Here is a 13,696-nt window from a genome sequence, read left to right on the forward strand (position 1 = left end):
ATAATCCTCTCACTTTGCCAGAGTTTTCAGGTTGTCTACCCTGACCTCCATTAGATTTAATGTTTTTTTTCAAAAAGAATTCTAATGTTGAAAATTTTCACAAAATTGACTGTTCTTACAAAAAGAGGAATTGATTTTTTTTTAAAAGGAAGAAAACAGACTGTTTAAAAACAAAGGCAGTTATAATGTTGGCAATTTTTGTACAGAGAGTGAGAGACTTAAAAACGAAAAGACAGTTATGTTGGCTTTTTTGTTTAATGTTTATGTAAGGAGCATAAGTTGCATGCTATACGTAAAGTGAACGGAATCGCTCAATTTCAGTGACTATAATTTCAAGGCAGTCTGCAGACAAGAAGTAGATCCCTAGTGTTTCTTTATTTTCAAGGAGGGGAAATGCAGTGGTAGTCAATAGTTTATTCCTGTGCCACCAAGTTAGCCACTCCCACATGGGAGGAGTTCACATATTGTACAAGCAGCAATCTCAGTAAAGTTCATTTGGATATTCTGCTGCTGCCGTGCTGGTGTGTACTCTGCACACTCCCTCACAACAGGGACATACAGAAAGGAGCAAGATAGATCAGCTGGTTAAATAGTGTCGCAGCAACAACCTTGTACTCAACATCAGAAAGACCAAAGAACTTGCTGTGGATTTCGGGAAAGGTTAAGTCCTCATTGAAGGATCAAAAGTGAAAAGGGTGAGCGGTTTCAAGTTACTGGCTGTCAACATGTCTGAGGATCTATCCTGGGCCCAACATAATAATGCAGTTACAAGGAAGGCATAACAGTGGCTAGGTTTTGTTAGGAGTTCGAGGAGAATTGGTGTGTCACCAAAGACACTCGCAAGCTTCTACAGAGTATGAAACTGATCACACATGAGAGGTCTGTAATGTGCTGTAGGTGGCTGAGGATCCTGATAGAGTTGCTGTATGTGGTGGTGGAGTGAGGAATTGTATCAAAACCTTGCCTGCTAAATCCAAATTCATAAATATTTTATGAAATTAATAAATGTTAGATATTCTTGCTGGTTGCATGAATATGGGATTCAACAAGTTTACTGTAGTTCCTGTTGTGGGCAGTGTAATTCTGAAATTTGAACCGTATCATTTAGAAACAAAATGCTGAGGTACTTTATGCAGAGTAGAATTCTCAACAACTGCCTGTACTTTACCCTAAGAATATTTTGTGAATGGACAGATACAATTTTTGATACTTTGTTGACAGGATATGTTCCAGAGCTTCTTTGTGTCTGAATTGGTTTTAAAAGTGAGTTGTATTAATTTAAAATGTGCCAGGAATTTGGCACTAATATTCATTCTCAAAATATGTAAAATCACAACCCATTTAAAAAAAAAGTTTCTTTCTCTTTCCTTTCCAGTCATAATGAAAGGTGTAGGCTGCAGAACCTGTTTATTCTCTTCAAAAATTCAACCTGACTTGTTGAGTTCCTTAGAAAGATAATGATTTACTCTCTGCATTGTGCAATGATGAAGCAACATTTTAAAGACATTGCTAAAATGTAAAATAAGTGCTAACCGATGAATTTATGATGCAAAAATATTATTTTGCCTTGACAAATTTCCATTTGATAGCTTTAATTCTTGTGCTGTGGCACATTATCCAATTTTATACAGCACCTGCTGTGGACAACTGAAACTGAATTTGCCAGTGGTTTTTGGAAAAAGTGGAAACTAATGTTGGAATTGTTAGAGGTGTGGTCAAGAAAAAGCACTTTATTTCATCCTGATGTTGTATTTTGAAGTTTAGTAACTTTATTTATGATTATTAATTTCACTGTAGTTTCCACAAACTTTACGGAACTATAGATGATGTGGTCAATGGCTGTAAAAAGGGAACAAATACAGATGATTATTTTAATAGAATTTGGGTAATTATTCAGGCATGATAAATTATTTACACATGCAAAACGGTGTTTAACTATGATCAGGTTTTAGTATCTTCTGCTTGGTACTTTTTTCTGTGTAAGTGCACAGTATTAACTTTTTCAATGGGATTGTGAGACCTGGTTTCTTCAGGCTAGAATTGCTGTTTTTTTAAATTGATTTTTTTTAAGTTTCTACACTACAACAGAAAAAAAGACCAACAAAATGGAGATTTATACGGTACGAAACAAACGTGTCTAATATACAAATCATAACAATACAGAAAAAGCACCCAAAATGAAATCTTATGAAGTTAGTATCCTCCCCACCCTCCCACTACAAAACTCCAAGCCAACCATTACCATGTAAAGAAAAGTTAATCAAAGCTTTCATCACCACAGAGCTGTAAATATAAAAAAAGTATAATGCCTACTACCTAAACTATAATGTATTTCACATCAAAAAACCGTAAAACTGAACCAGAAAAAAAAGCTGAAAGTAAGGGATTGTAATACCAAAAAAATGGATAAACCATTAATCTAAAGAGGAATTGTGAAAATATTCAAGAAAAGATCCCCACACCTTATGAAACTTTATGTCCGAATTAAGAAGTGAATAACGAATCTTTTCAAGGTCTAAACAGAACATAACGTCTCTAAGCCATTGAGCATGAGTGTGTGGGGCAGAATTGCCATGTATTGTCATTGCATGACTGCAAGCAGAACCCCTATCTTGCTGGCCTCCATGACCAGCAGTGGTCTGGGTGAGACTGGACTGCAGGCGACCTGCGGCAGTGGTCCTCCTCAGGAACCTTGGGTAGAGCCACAGGCAGAAAGTTGTCAATTTCTGATCGTTTTACAATAAATGTCATATTCAAAATTGTACAAATTTACAAAAGACAATAACTAAAACAATTTGAAATATATACAATCAATTATTAAAGAGGCAGTTTGCTGTTCTGTTGCCTTTTAAATCTGTGCCCTGCAAATGGTGTTTTAAGTCAAGTGCTGCACTGCATCTGTGATTCAAGTGGGAATTTCTGCATTCACCTTTCTCGGATTACATTGATTGAACTTCAGTATACAGAAGACACTTGTAAATGACCGCTGAGCTCTAGGTCCTCAGGTGAACAAATAAATGGATCTTCAACTTCAGTGACCTGCCGCCATGGTACAAAGTTGACCTCGCACAATAAGGGCCCATAATGATACCCTGGAAAACATGGGGCAGGTTTCCGTCTCCTGAGAGCCACTGTTCAGCAGAGTCTAGCAGTCGTATTGAAATTCATTATCACATAGTGATTTATGTTATTAGCCAACATCTGTACTTTAACACCAAATCAAAGGTTTTGAAAGTAGTTCAGAAATGGTCCCCACAATGTTTGAAAGTCAAGTCACTTTCTATTGTCATTTTGACCATAACTGCTGGTACAGTACACAGTAAAAACAAGACGGTGTTTTTCAGGACCATGGTGCTACATGAAACAGTACAAAAACTACACTGAACTACGTAAACACAACACAGAATAAAACCACACTAGACTACAGACCTACCCAGGACTGCATAAAGTGCACAAAACAGTGCAGGCATTACAATAAATAATAAACAAGACAATAGGCACAGTAGAGGGCAGTAAGTTGGTGTCAGTCCAGGCTCTGGGTATTGAGGAGTCTGATGGCTTGGGGGAAGAAACTGTTACATAGTCTGGTCGTGAGAGCCCAAATGCTTTGGTGCCTTTTCCCAGACAGCAGGAGTGAGAAGAGTTTGTATGAGGGGTGCGTGAGGTCCTTCATAATGCTGTTTGCTTTGCGGATGCAGCGTGTAGTGTAAATGTCTGTAATGGCGGGAAGAGAGACCCCGATGATCTTCTCAGCTGACCTTACTATCTGCTGCAGGATCTTGTGATCCGAGATGGTGCAATTTCCAAACTAGGCAGTCTTGGTTAGAATCAGAAATTGAACAACGGATCTTCTCTAAATTTAAGCATGACATAACATCATGTAACCATTGAGCATGAGTAGGCAGAGGAACATACTGCCATTTAAGCAAGAGTGCCCTCCAAGCTATAAGAGAAATAAAAGCCCAATATATGCAAATCAGATGTCTCCAAAGTTATGCCATTGATTTGGTGTTAAAGTACAGATGTTGGCTAATAACATACCGTAGATTCCGGATTTTAAGCCGCTACTTTTTTCCCACATTTTGAACAGCTTTGAACTTTGCGGCCTTTAATACGGAGCGGCTAATACATGATTTTTTTCATGCCGCCTCGTAAACATTTTGCCTCATAACAGTAGACCAATAAAATTGATGAGTAGTTCACAGAGGTCCAATGAAATTGTACGATAAATCAAGCGCACTTTCACAATTAAATTATTGTAAATCAGTCATTTGTACTCACCCTCATCAACATGGAAAACACTCGAAGCATTGTGCTGCCTTATGGCAGTTATTTAGTTTATAATATTTTCGCTTAGTAATTCATTTTCTAGTTAAAGTTAGAAGAGTTTTAACTATATTTGTTTTCTGTACTACATCGCGGGATGCTATGACGTCACACCCGGTTTCGCGGTGTCTTGTGGGAAAAATGCCGTTTGCGATAAACGGAAAGGCGGGGGTCGAGCAGCGGAGCGAAACGCTGCTTTTAAGTTAAAGGCGATCAATAACTTTTCCTGGTAGGCTGCAGTATATATATTTTTTACCAGTCGTTAGGAGATATTGGAATGTTGTTCAGTAAAGAAGTATACACAACGTATATTTAAAAGTAGCCGCGTTACGGGCACGGTTCGAAAAAAAGCATTTGCAATATGTATTTGTTTTTGTTACCATATGGATTTAATTAAAAGTTTAAAAAATCCTCACGTGTAATATCTTTCTGTGTAAATATCTCATATTACAACGTGAGACACCTGCGGCCGAAAATCCGGTGCGGCCTAAAATCCGGTGCGGCCTTTACAATTAAAAAATTGATTTTATTTCTAAAATTAGAGCCAGCGGATTTTAATCAGGTGCGCTCTGTAGTCCGGAATCTACGGTAAATCACTATGTGATAAGGATTTTTTTCCATCTTTCTTTCTTTACCAAACAGCTTCGACTTTGGTAGCGGGTTTAGATTTTTTTTTAATAATAAAATTATTACAATTCAAATTACAGTTTAATTAATGTATGTGTTTGATTATGAATATAGGGTACAGCGATTGCAAGTGTGATTTAAATATAATGTATTTGGTACTATTCTATCTTTTGATTCAGAATATATATCCTCATGTACTCTGTATTCTATGTGAAAATTAATAAAAATATTAAAAAAGAAAGAAATTCATTATCTCCATAAGTCTGTCGGCACAGTGTTTGTTCATCTGAGAAAATAGTAGTTTCCCAAAGTCAGCATAAGGCACTTAGAAATTTTGGCAGCAGTGATCCCGACTCCCTTGCATGATTCTGAATGTATTAGTGAGGCTTGGACTTATGCATTTCAGAGCATTGGGCAAAATTCTTTCACTTTTTGCACCTTCTGAAGTGCTGCTGGTTGCATTTGGATCTCTTGGCCAAATCCTGCATGATTCAGTGAATTCATTCTGCATGTTAGGGCCGTTGAGAAGCATTCAAGGTGCTTGACTGGAGCATGGTTATCATACTTTAATGTGATTGGGATTTGTTGTCGCTCACTCTTGACACCAGAAGCTCTGCCACTGTACATGGCTTGTCCTTTTCGATTTGGAAGGCTTGGCAAGTGGATGACCATGGATTTTGAAAAGCAACATCCCCATTTATCCAGTCCATGATGGTGTACTACAGGTGGCAAGGTTTTTTTTGCCTTGATCTGTGTACTTCAGGAAAGTATTTCGAAAGCAAATTCACACCCATTGTTATGGCAATTTAATTCATCATTGTAGTTAATGAGTTAATCCAAATATAATTGTTATATTTCAATATTTTAAATCATTTTCTTTGCAAGATTCTGTTGCATTCAGAATCTTTAACATTTTTTCTAATCTGGAATCCTGCTTTACTTTGCTAAAGATCAAACAAACAAAATGAGATGGAGGAAAGTGTTGTGATTCAAATGCTTTATAGCTGTAGGTAATGAAAATCTAGCTTTGAATACCTTCTATAGCTCTGATTTCATACTGATTACAATGTACTGCATTGTTTCCATGACAACTGTATCTAGGAAGTGCAGCAGGAAATGGTTCAGGAAAGCATTGGAACATCTGATGTTCATTCCTCTTAGTTGTGGGATCTTGAATGTAATTTAATGAAATGATTTTCAAAGCAAAAAATTGCTTTGTAATTTAAATCTTTATGGCAAAATGTTTACTGGCTTTGTTAATGTGGAGCCTGTTGGCCTTGAAACCATCATTTGATTATCTTTTGTGTACGGACTTGGAATGATAAGTTTCCAACTGTCTTGTGAAATGGAAGGTGATTTATCTTAAAAATGTAGGTGTAATTTAATTGTTTCAGATCTAATAAATTATATTTGAATTTAACATTATTATTGTTTGATATTCTGGACATATTAACTGCTGTGCAACTAGAGCTGCAGCATACTTTTTAAAATCCTTGCCAGACTGATTATAACATAGAACAATACAGCCAGGATAGGCTTGATGATGTGGTGCCAATCTTGATCCCAATTTTCGGTAAGTATCCTCCTCCAGCGTTTCATTCATATTCCTATGTCAACCTAAAAGCCTCTTAATCTCCCCCAAACTGTCTGCTTCAATTCCACCCCTAGTAATCTAACCGAGGCATCTAATACTCTTTTGCGGTTTAAGAAAAAAAAGCTACTTCTCTCCTTCCCCCCCCCCCCCACCCCCATGTCACCTTTATCACTTTTAACCTCCCCCTACCAAATTAAAAGCATGTCCTTTGGTGTTTAACGTTCTTATTCTGGGGGTAAGATTATGACTACCTACCCTATTTATGCTCCTCATAATTTTAAAAAATAATCTATTGTAGCGATGTACTACATACAGAGCTAGAGACGACACGCAGTTGGTAAGTCATTTCGAGACTAGTTTATTCAAACTTCGCGGCACTGGCATTTAATCCCTAGCGCCCGCCCTCTCTGGGCGGAAATGACGTCAGAGGTACATTACCAAAGTCTCCCCCCGCGTGCTGGCTATTTGTGAGCCGGTTCGCCTGCGCAGGAAGTGGGTCGCCACATAACCACCCCCCCCCCCCCCCCCAGAACCGGCGATACAACCCCGAATGTCCACAGTCTGGATCAGCCTCTGTTTGGGAGGTCTGCCTGAACCTCGACCGGCTGTGCCAAGTCCAAATGGGCTGGTTTGAATCGGTCCACCGTGAAAACCTCCTCTTTCCTCCCAATGTCCAGAACGTACGTGGACCCATTGTTGTTGATCACCTTGAACGGCCCCTCGTACGGCCGCTGTATCGGTGCCCGGTGTCCGCCCCTTCGTACAAACACAAACTTACAGTTCTGCAGGTCTTTGGGTACATGGGTAGGGGTCCGTCCATGCTGTGAAGTTGGTACGGGGGCCAGGTTGCCGAGCCTTTTGTGTAGCCTGTCCAGGACTGCTGCGGGTTCTTCCTCTTGCCCCCTTGGGGCTGGTATGAACGCTCCCGGGACAGCCAGGAGTGTGCCGTGCACCAACCGACGAGGCGTGCAGATCCTCTTTGGGCACCTTACAAATTCCAAGCAGGACCCAGGGAAGCTCGTCCACCCAGTTAAGTCCTCTCAGGCGGGCCATGAGAGCCGACTTCAAGTGACAGTGGAAGCGTTCCACTAGTCCGTTCGACTGTGGGTGGTAGGCAGTAGTGTGGTGTAGCTGCGTTCCCAACAGGCTGGATGTGAACTGGGCGCCTCTGTCGGAGGTCATGTGGGCCGGTACCCCCAAAACGTGCTACCCAGGTTGCAATCAGTGCTCGGGCGCAGGAATTGGCAGATGTGTCGGTGAGCGGGACCGCCTCTGGCCACCTCGTGAACCGGTCTACTATAGTTAGGTGGTACCGCGCTCCTTGGGACACTGGTAAGGGGCCCACGATATCCGCATGAATGTGGTCGAACCTCCGGTGGGTGGGTTTGAACTGCTGTGGCGGGGCTTTAGTGTTCCGCTGCACCTTGGCTGTTTGGCACTGCGCACATGTTCTGGCCCATTCACTGACTGCTTGCTAAGTCCGTGCCACGCAAACTTGCTGTAGACCAGCCGGACGGTTGTCCTGATAGATGGGTGCGCCAAACCGTGTATGGAGTCGAAAACTCGCTGCCTCCAGGTTGCCGGGACGATGGGGCAAGGTTGGCCAGTAGCCACGTCGCACAGGAGGGTCCTCTCACCTGGGCCTACGAGAAAGTCCTGCAGCTGCAAACCCGAGACTGCGGTCCTGTAGCTGGTCATCTCGTCGTCTGCCTGCTGCGCCTCCGCCAGTGCTGCATAGTCCAGCCCCAGGGACAGGGCCTGGACAGCTGGTCTGGAGAGTGCATCCGCCACGACGTTGTCCTTTCCCAAGACATGCTGGATGTCTGTTGTGTACTCGGATATGTAGGATAGATGTCGCTGCTGGTGAGCCGACCAGGGATCGAACCCCTTTGTGAACGCGAAGGTCAACGGTTTGTGGTCCGTGAACGTGGTGAACGGCCTATCTTCTAAGAAGTACCTGAAATGCCGGATTGCCAGATACAGTGCCAACAGCTCCCGGTCGAAGGCACTGTACTTGAGTTCGGGTGGTCGTAGGTGCTTGCTGAAGAACGCCAGGGGTTGCCAGCGCCCCTCGATGAGCTGCTCCAGCACCCCACCGACTGCTGTGTCGGATGCGTCCACCGTGAGGGCAGTTGGAACGTCCGTTCTGGGGTGCACCAGCATTGCTGCATCTGCCAAGGCTTCCTTGGCTTTAACGAAAGCCGCCACAGCCTCCTCGTCCCAAGTAATGTCCTTGCCTTTACCCGACATCAGGGTGTACAAAGGGCGCATGATACGGGCTGCTGAGGGGAGGAAACGGTGGTAGAAGTTCACCATACCAATGAACTCCTGCAGGCCTTTGACCGTGTTGGGCCGGGCAAAGTGGCGGATCACGTCTGCCTTGGCGGGCAGAGGTGTTGCCCCGTCTTTGGTAATCCTGTGGCCCAGGAAGTCAATGGTATCGAGACTGAACTGGCATTTGGCCGGGTTGATCGTGAGGCTGAAATCACTCAGGCGGGAGTAGAGCTGGTGGAGGTGGGACAGATGCTCATGATGACTACTGCTGGCTATAAGGATGTCGTCCAAATAGATGAACGCAAAGTCCAGGTCACGTCCCACCGCATCCATTAGCCGCTGGAACGTCTGTGCAGCATTCTTCAGGCCGAACGGCATTCGGAGGAACTCGAGCAGGCCGAACAGGGTGATGAGTGCTGTTTTGGGGATGTCTTCAGGGTGCACCGGGATTTGATGGTATCCCCGGATGAGGTCTACTTTGGAAAGTATTCTTGCCCCATGCATGTTTGCTGCAAAGTCCTGTATGTGCAGCACAGGGTCGCGGTCTGGAGTTGTAGCCTCGTTCAGTCTGCGTTAGTCGCCACATGGTCTCCGACCCTCGGCTGCTTTGGGCACCACGTACAGGGGGGAAGCCCATGGGCTGTCGGACCTCTGTACGATCCCCAATTCCTCCATCCTCTTGAACTCCTCCTTCGCCAGGCGGAGCTTTTCTGAGCCTTCATGCGCGGGCGTGGAGGAGTGGTCCCTGGGTTGGAATGTGGTGCTGTACCCGTGTCTGGGCATGGCTGCCATGAACTGCGGTGCCAGAATTGATGGAAAGTCCGCCAGGATTCTGGGGAATTTGTTGTCTGACAGCGTGATGGAGTCCAGGTGTGGGGCCGGCAACTTGGCTTCACCCAGGGAGAATGTCTGGAAAGTCTCCACATGTACCAGTCTTTTCCCTTGCAAGTCGACCAGCAGGCTGTGAGCTCGCAAGAAGTCTGCCCCCAGGAGTGGTTGGGCCACGGCGGCCAGTGTGAAGTCCCACATGAACTGGCTGGCGCCGAACTGCAGCTGCACTGTGCGGGTGCCGTAGATCCATATCGTGCTGCCATTTGCGGCCCTCAGGGTGGGTCCTGGCTTCCTGTTGCGGGTGTCGTACCCCGTCGGGGGCAAGACGCTGATTTCTGCTCCGGTGTCAACCAAGAAGCGGCGTCCCAACTGTTTTTCCCAGACTTACAAGAGGCTGTCCTGGTGGCCAGCCGCCATAGTCATTAGCGGCTGCTGGCCCTGGCCCTTGCAGGGCAGGCAACAACGGCGGGCTCCTGTGCCCCACCGCTGGTGGTAGAAACACCACTGTTCACTGTTCTCCTCACTCCTGCCTGGCCTGGTAATCTGACCGACGGACGCCACGCTCTCCCTCTCGGCTTTCCACAGCACGTCTGCCCGGGCCACCACCTTCCGGGGGTCGCTGAAATCTGCGTCGGCCAGCAGCTGATGTATTTCTTCGGGCAGCTGCTCTAGGAACGCCTGCTCAAACATGAGGCAGGGCTTGTGTCCGTCAGCCAGGGCCAGCATCTCGTTCATCAATGCTGACGGCAGTCTGTCTCCCAAACCGTCCAGGTGAAGCAGGCGGGCACCCCGCTCACGCCGCGAGAGGCCAAAGGTCCCAATGAGCAGCGCTTTGAATGCTTCATATTTGCCTTCTTCCGGGGGTGACTGTATGAAATCCGCAACCTGGGCAGCCGTCTCCTGATCAAGGGCGCTCACCACGTGGTAGTAACGCGTGGAATCAGAGGATATCTGCCGAATCTGGAACTGGGCTTCTGCTTGGCTAAACCACGCGTGGTCGCAGCGTCCAGAAAGTCGGCAGTTTTAGCGAAACTGCATGAACAGATGAAGAGTCGGTCATCTTTGGTCCAAATCCCGTTTGGACTGTCGGGGTCACCAACGTAGCGATGTACTACATACAGAGCTAGAGACGACACGCAGTCGGTAAGTCGTTTCGAGACTAGTTTATTCAAACTTCGCGGCGCTGTTATTTAATCGCTAGCGCCCGCCCTCTCCTGGCGGTAATGACGTCAGAGGTGCATTACCAAAGTCTCTCCCTGCGCACTGGCTATTTGTGAGCCGGTTCGCCTGCGCAGAAAGTGGGTCGCCACACTATCGTGTCTCCTCTCATCCTCTGACCCTCTACAAATACAACCCAGGTTTGTACAACCCTCTAGCGTATAACCTCAAATCTAGCCAGTGTTCTGGTCTTTACGGGTCCTAGTATTCTTCTGCGCTGTCTTTAAAACCACATCCTTCCTGGAATAGGGTAACAGGTGTTGCGTGCAATATTGCAAGTGCAGTCTGATTAAAGTTTAAAATAGCTACAGCATGGCTTCCTTACTCTATACGCTATATCACTACCATACCATTTACCACCTTTTCTACCTTATCCACCAGTGTAGCCACTTCCAGTGAACTATAGCCTTGAACACCAAGTGGTCTAACATTAACTTCTTTCTTCTTCCATTTGACTTCCTGGAGTGCAACACCTCACATTTGCCAAGGTTAACCTCGACTTGGCCTTTCTTTTGGCTGTATCCCTAACTGATGTATATCCTGCTGTATTCTCTGATGGTAACGTCGAGTTTATTGGCTCATGCATGAGTACATGCATAAACAGGGCAATGAAAAATTTACTTGCAGCAGCGGTATCGTTCACAGGTACCACCATATAAGCAACATTCAGAAGAAAGAATATTATACTTATGCAATCTTACAAGAAAAAAACATGATTAGAACAAAAATCTAAGTCAGTTTTGGTGCAAAGCAATAAAAGTAGTCATAGTATTGCTAAACTAATGATTAGACAGTTTGCCACTTTGTTAAGAAACAAATGGTTGAAAAGAAAAAACTGAGGGTGTGGAGTTTCTGTACCTTCTGTCCAACGTCAGCAATGAAAAGATGGCATGACCCAGGTGGGGTGGGGGCGATCTTTGATAAATGGTGCCTTCTTGAGGCCTTGCCTCTTGAAGAAGCTAGCAGTGGCGGGAATGAATGTGCCCATGAAGTATAGGGCAGAGTGGCTACTCTCTGCAGTTGCTTGTGTTCCTGTGCAGTTGAATTGCCATACCAAATTATGATACAACCAGTCAGAGTGCTTTCAACAGTACAACTGTAACAGTTCATTTGTGTTTGACAACGAGCTGAACTTTCATCTCCTAAGAAAGCAGACGTCGGTGGGTTATGACTTTATCAAATGCTGGGCCCAGAACACATCATCTGATGAGCAATTTGAAGCTAACTCTCCAATGCCAATCCCCCAGTCTAGCCTGGCACATGTTTGCTCTCCTTCCCCTTCCTGAAGTCGCCAATCAGCTCTTCAGTTTTGCTGATGTTGAGCAAAAGGTTGTTGTTTAACCAAGTGACCTGTCTTGCTTTGGTAAGCTGGCTTATTACCACCTATGATTTGTCCAGCAATAGTAGTGCTTTTGACAGATTTGAAGAAGGCATTGGATCTGTACTTAGCCACACAGTTGAGAGCATAGGGAGTAAAATAGGGGCCTAAGCATGCAGCCTGTGTTGATGGCCAGTGAGGAGATGTTACCAGTACTGAGGTCTGACGAAGAAGTCAAGAATCTAGTTGTAGAGGGAGATATAGAAGCCCTTTTCTTGATCATGAGTTTGGATGTGATGATTGTGTTGAATGCTGAGCTGTGTTCGATGAACAGCAGCCTGACATACGAGTTCTTGTTGTCCAGATGGTCCAGAGCAGAATGAAGAGCCAGCGAAATTGCATCTGTGGCAGTCGGCAAATTGGGGCAAATCCAGGTCATCTGAAGCAGGAGCTGATCTGTGTGTTAACCAGCCTCTAAAAGCATTTCATTATGGTTGATGTGAGTGCCACCAGGTTAAGGTCATTGAGGCAGGTCACTGCGCTCTTCATGTGCACTGGTAAAGTAATGCCCTTTTGAAGCAGGTGGGCAAATTAGACTGCAGAACTGAGAGGCTGAATATGTCCCTAAGTAGTTCAGCCAGTTGTTTCACACAGACCTTTAGTACTTGGCCAAGCACACTGTCAGGACCAGACACCTTTTGTTTATTCACCCTCTTGAGGGATGCCTGGATGTCGTATCCTTTACAACCTTCACAACTCCCCAGTCTTGATTTCATGTTCAAACCGGCTCATCCACAGCTTTGCATCTTCATTCAACTTAACCATATAACAATCACAGCACGGAAACAGGCCATTCCGGCCCTCCTAGTCCGTGCCGAACTCTTAATCTCACCTAGTCCCACCTACCCGCACTCAGCCCATAACCCTCCACTCCTTTCCTGTCCATATACCTATCCAATTTTACCTTAAATGACACAACTGAACTGGCCTCTACTACTTCTACAGGAAGCTCATTCCACACAGCTATCACTCTCTGAGTAAAGAAATACCCCCTCGTGTTTCCCTTAAACTTTTGCCCCCTAACTCTCAAATCATGTCCTCTCGTTTGAATCTCCCCTACTCTCAATGGAAACAGCCTATTCACGTCAACTCTATCTATCCCTCTCAAAATTTTAAATACCTCGATCAAATCCCCCCTCAACCTTCTACGCTCCAATGAATAGAGACCTAACTTGTTCAACCTTTCTCTGTAACTTAAGTGCTGAAACCCAGGTAACATCCTAGTAAATCGTCTCTGCACTCTCTCTAATTTATTGATATCTTTCCTATAATTTGGTGACCAGCACTGTACACAATATTCCAAATTTGGCCTTACCAATGCCTTGTACAATTTTAACATTACATCCCATCTTCTGTACTCAGTGCTCTGATTTATAAAGGCCAGCGTTCCAAAAGCCTTCTTCACCACCCTATCTACATGAGACTCCACCTTCAGGGAACTATGCACT

General features: G+C 44.7%; 1 protein-coding gene across 5 annotated transcripts in view; it reads left to right on the plus strand.

Moving 5' to 3' along the window:
- atp8a1 (ATPase phospholipid transporting 8A1) overlaps nt 1-13,696 on the plus strand; it is a 366,447-nt gene that overhangs the window by 18,991 nt on the left and 333,760 nt on the right. The window contains exon 1 of one of the 5 annotated variants that reach the window (XM_073064743.1): nt 540-695. The exons of the other annotated variants lie outside the window; for them this stretch is intronic. The gene's annotated coding sequence lies outside the window, so the exon portion shown is untranslated. Of the gene's footprint in view, nt 1-539; nt 696-13,696 lie in introns of those variants that run through there. 5 annotated transcript variants of the gene reach the window in all.

The sequence above is a fragment of the Hemitrygon akajei genome, chromosome 13, assembly GCF_048418815.1.
Source record: "Hemitrygon akajei chromosome 13, sHemAka1.3, whole genome shotgun sequence".
NCBI classification, from domain to species: Eukaryota; Metazoa; Chordata; class Chondrichthyes; order Myliobatiformes; family Dasyatidae; genus Hemitrygon; species Hemitrygon akajei.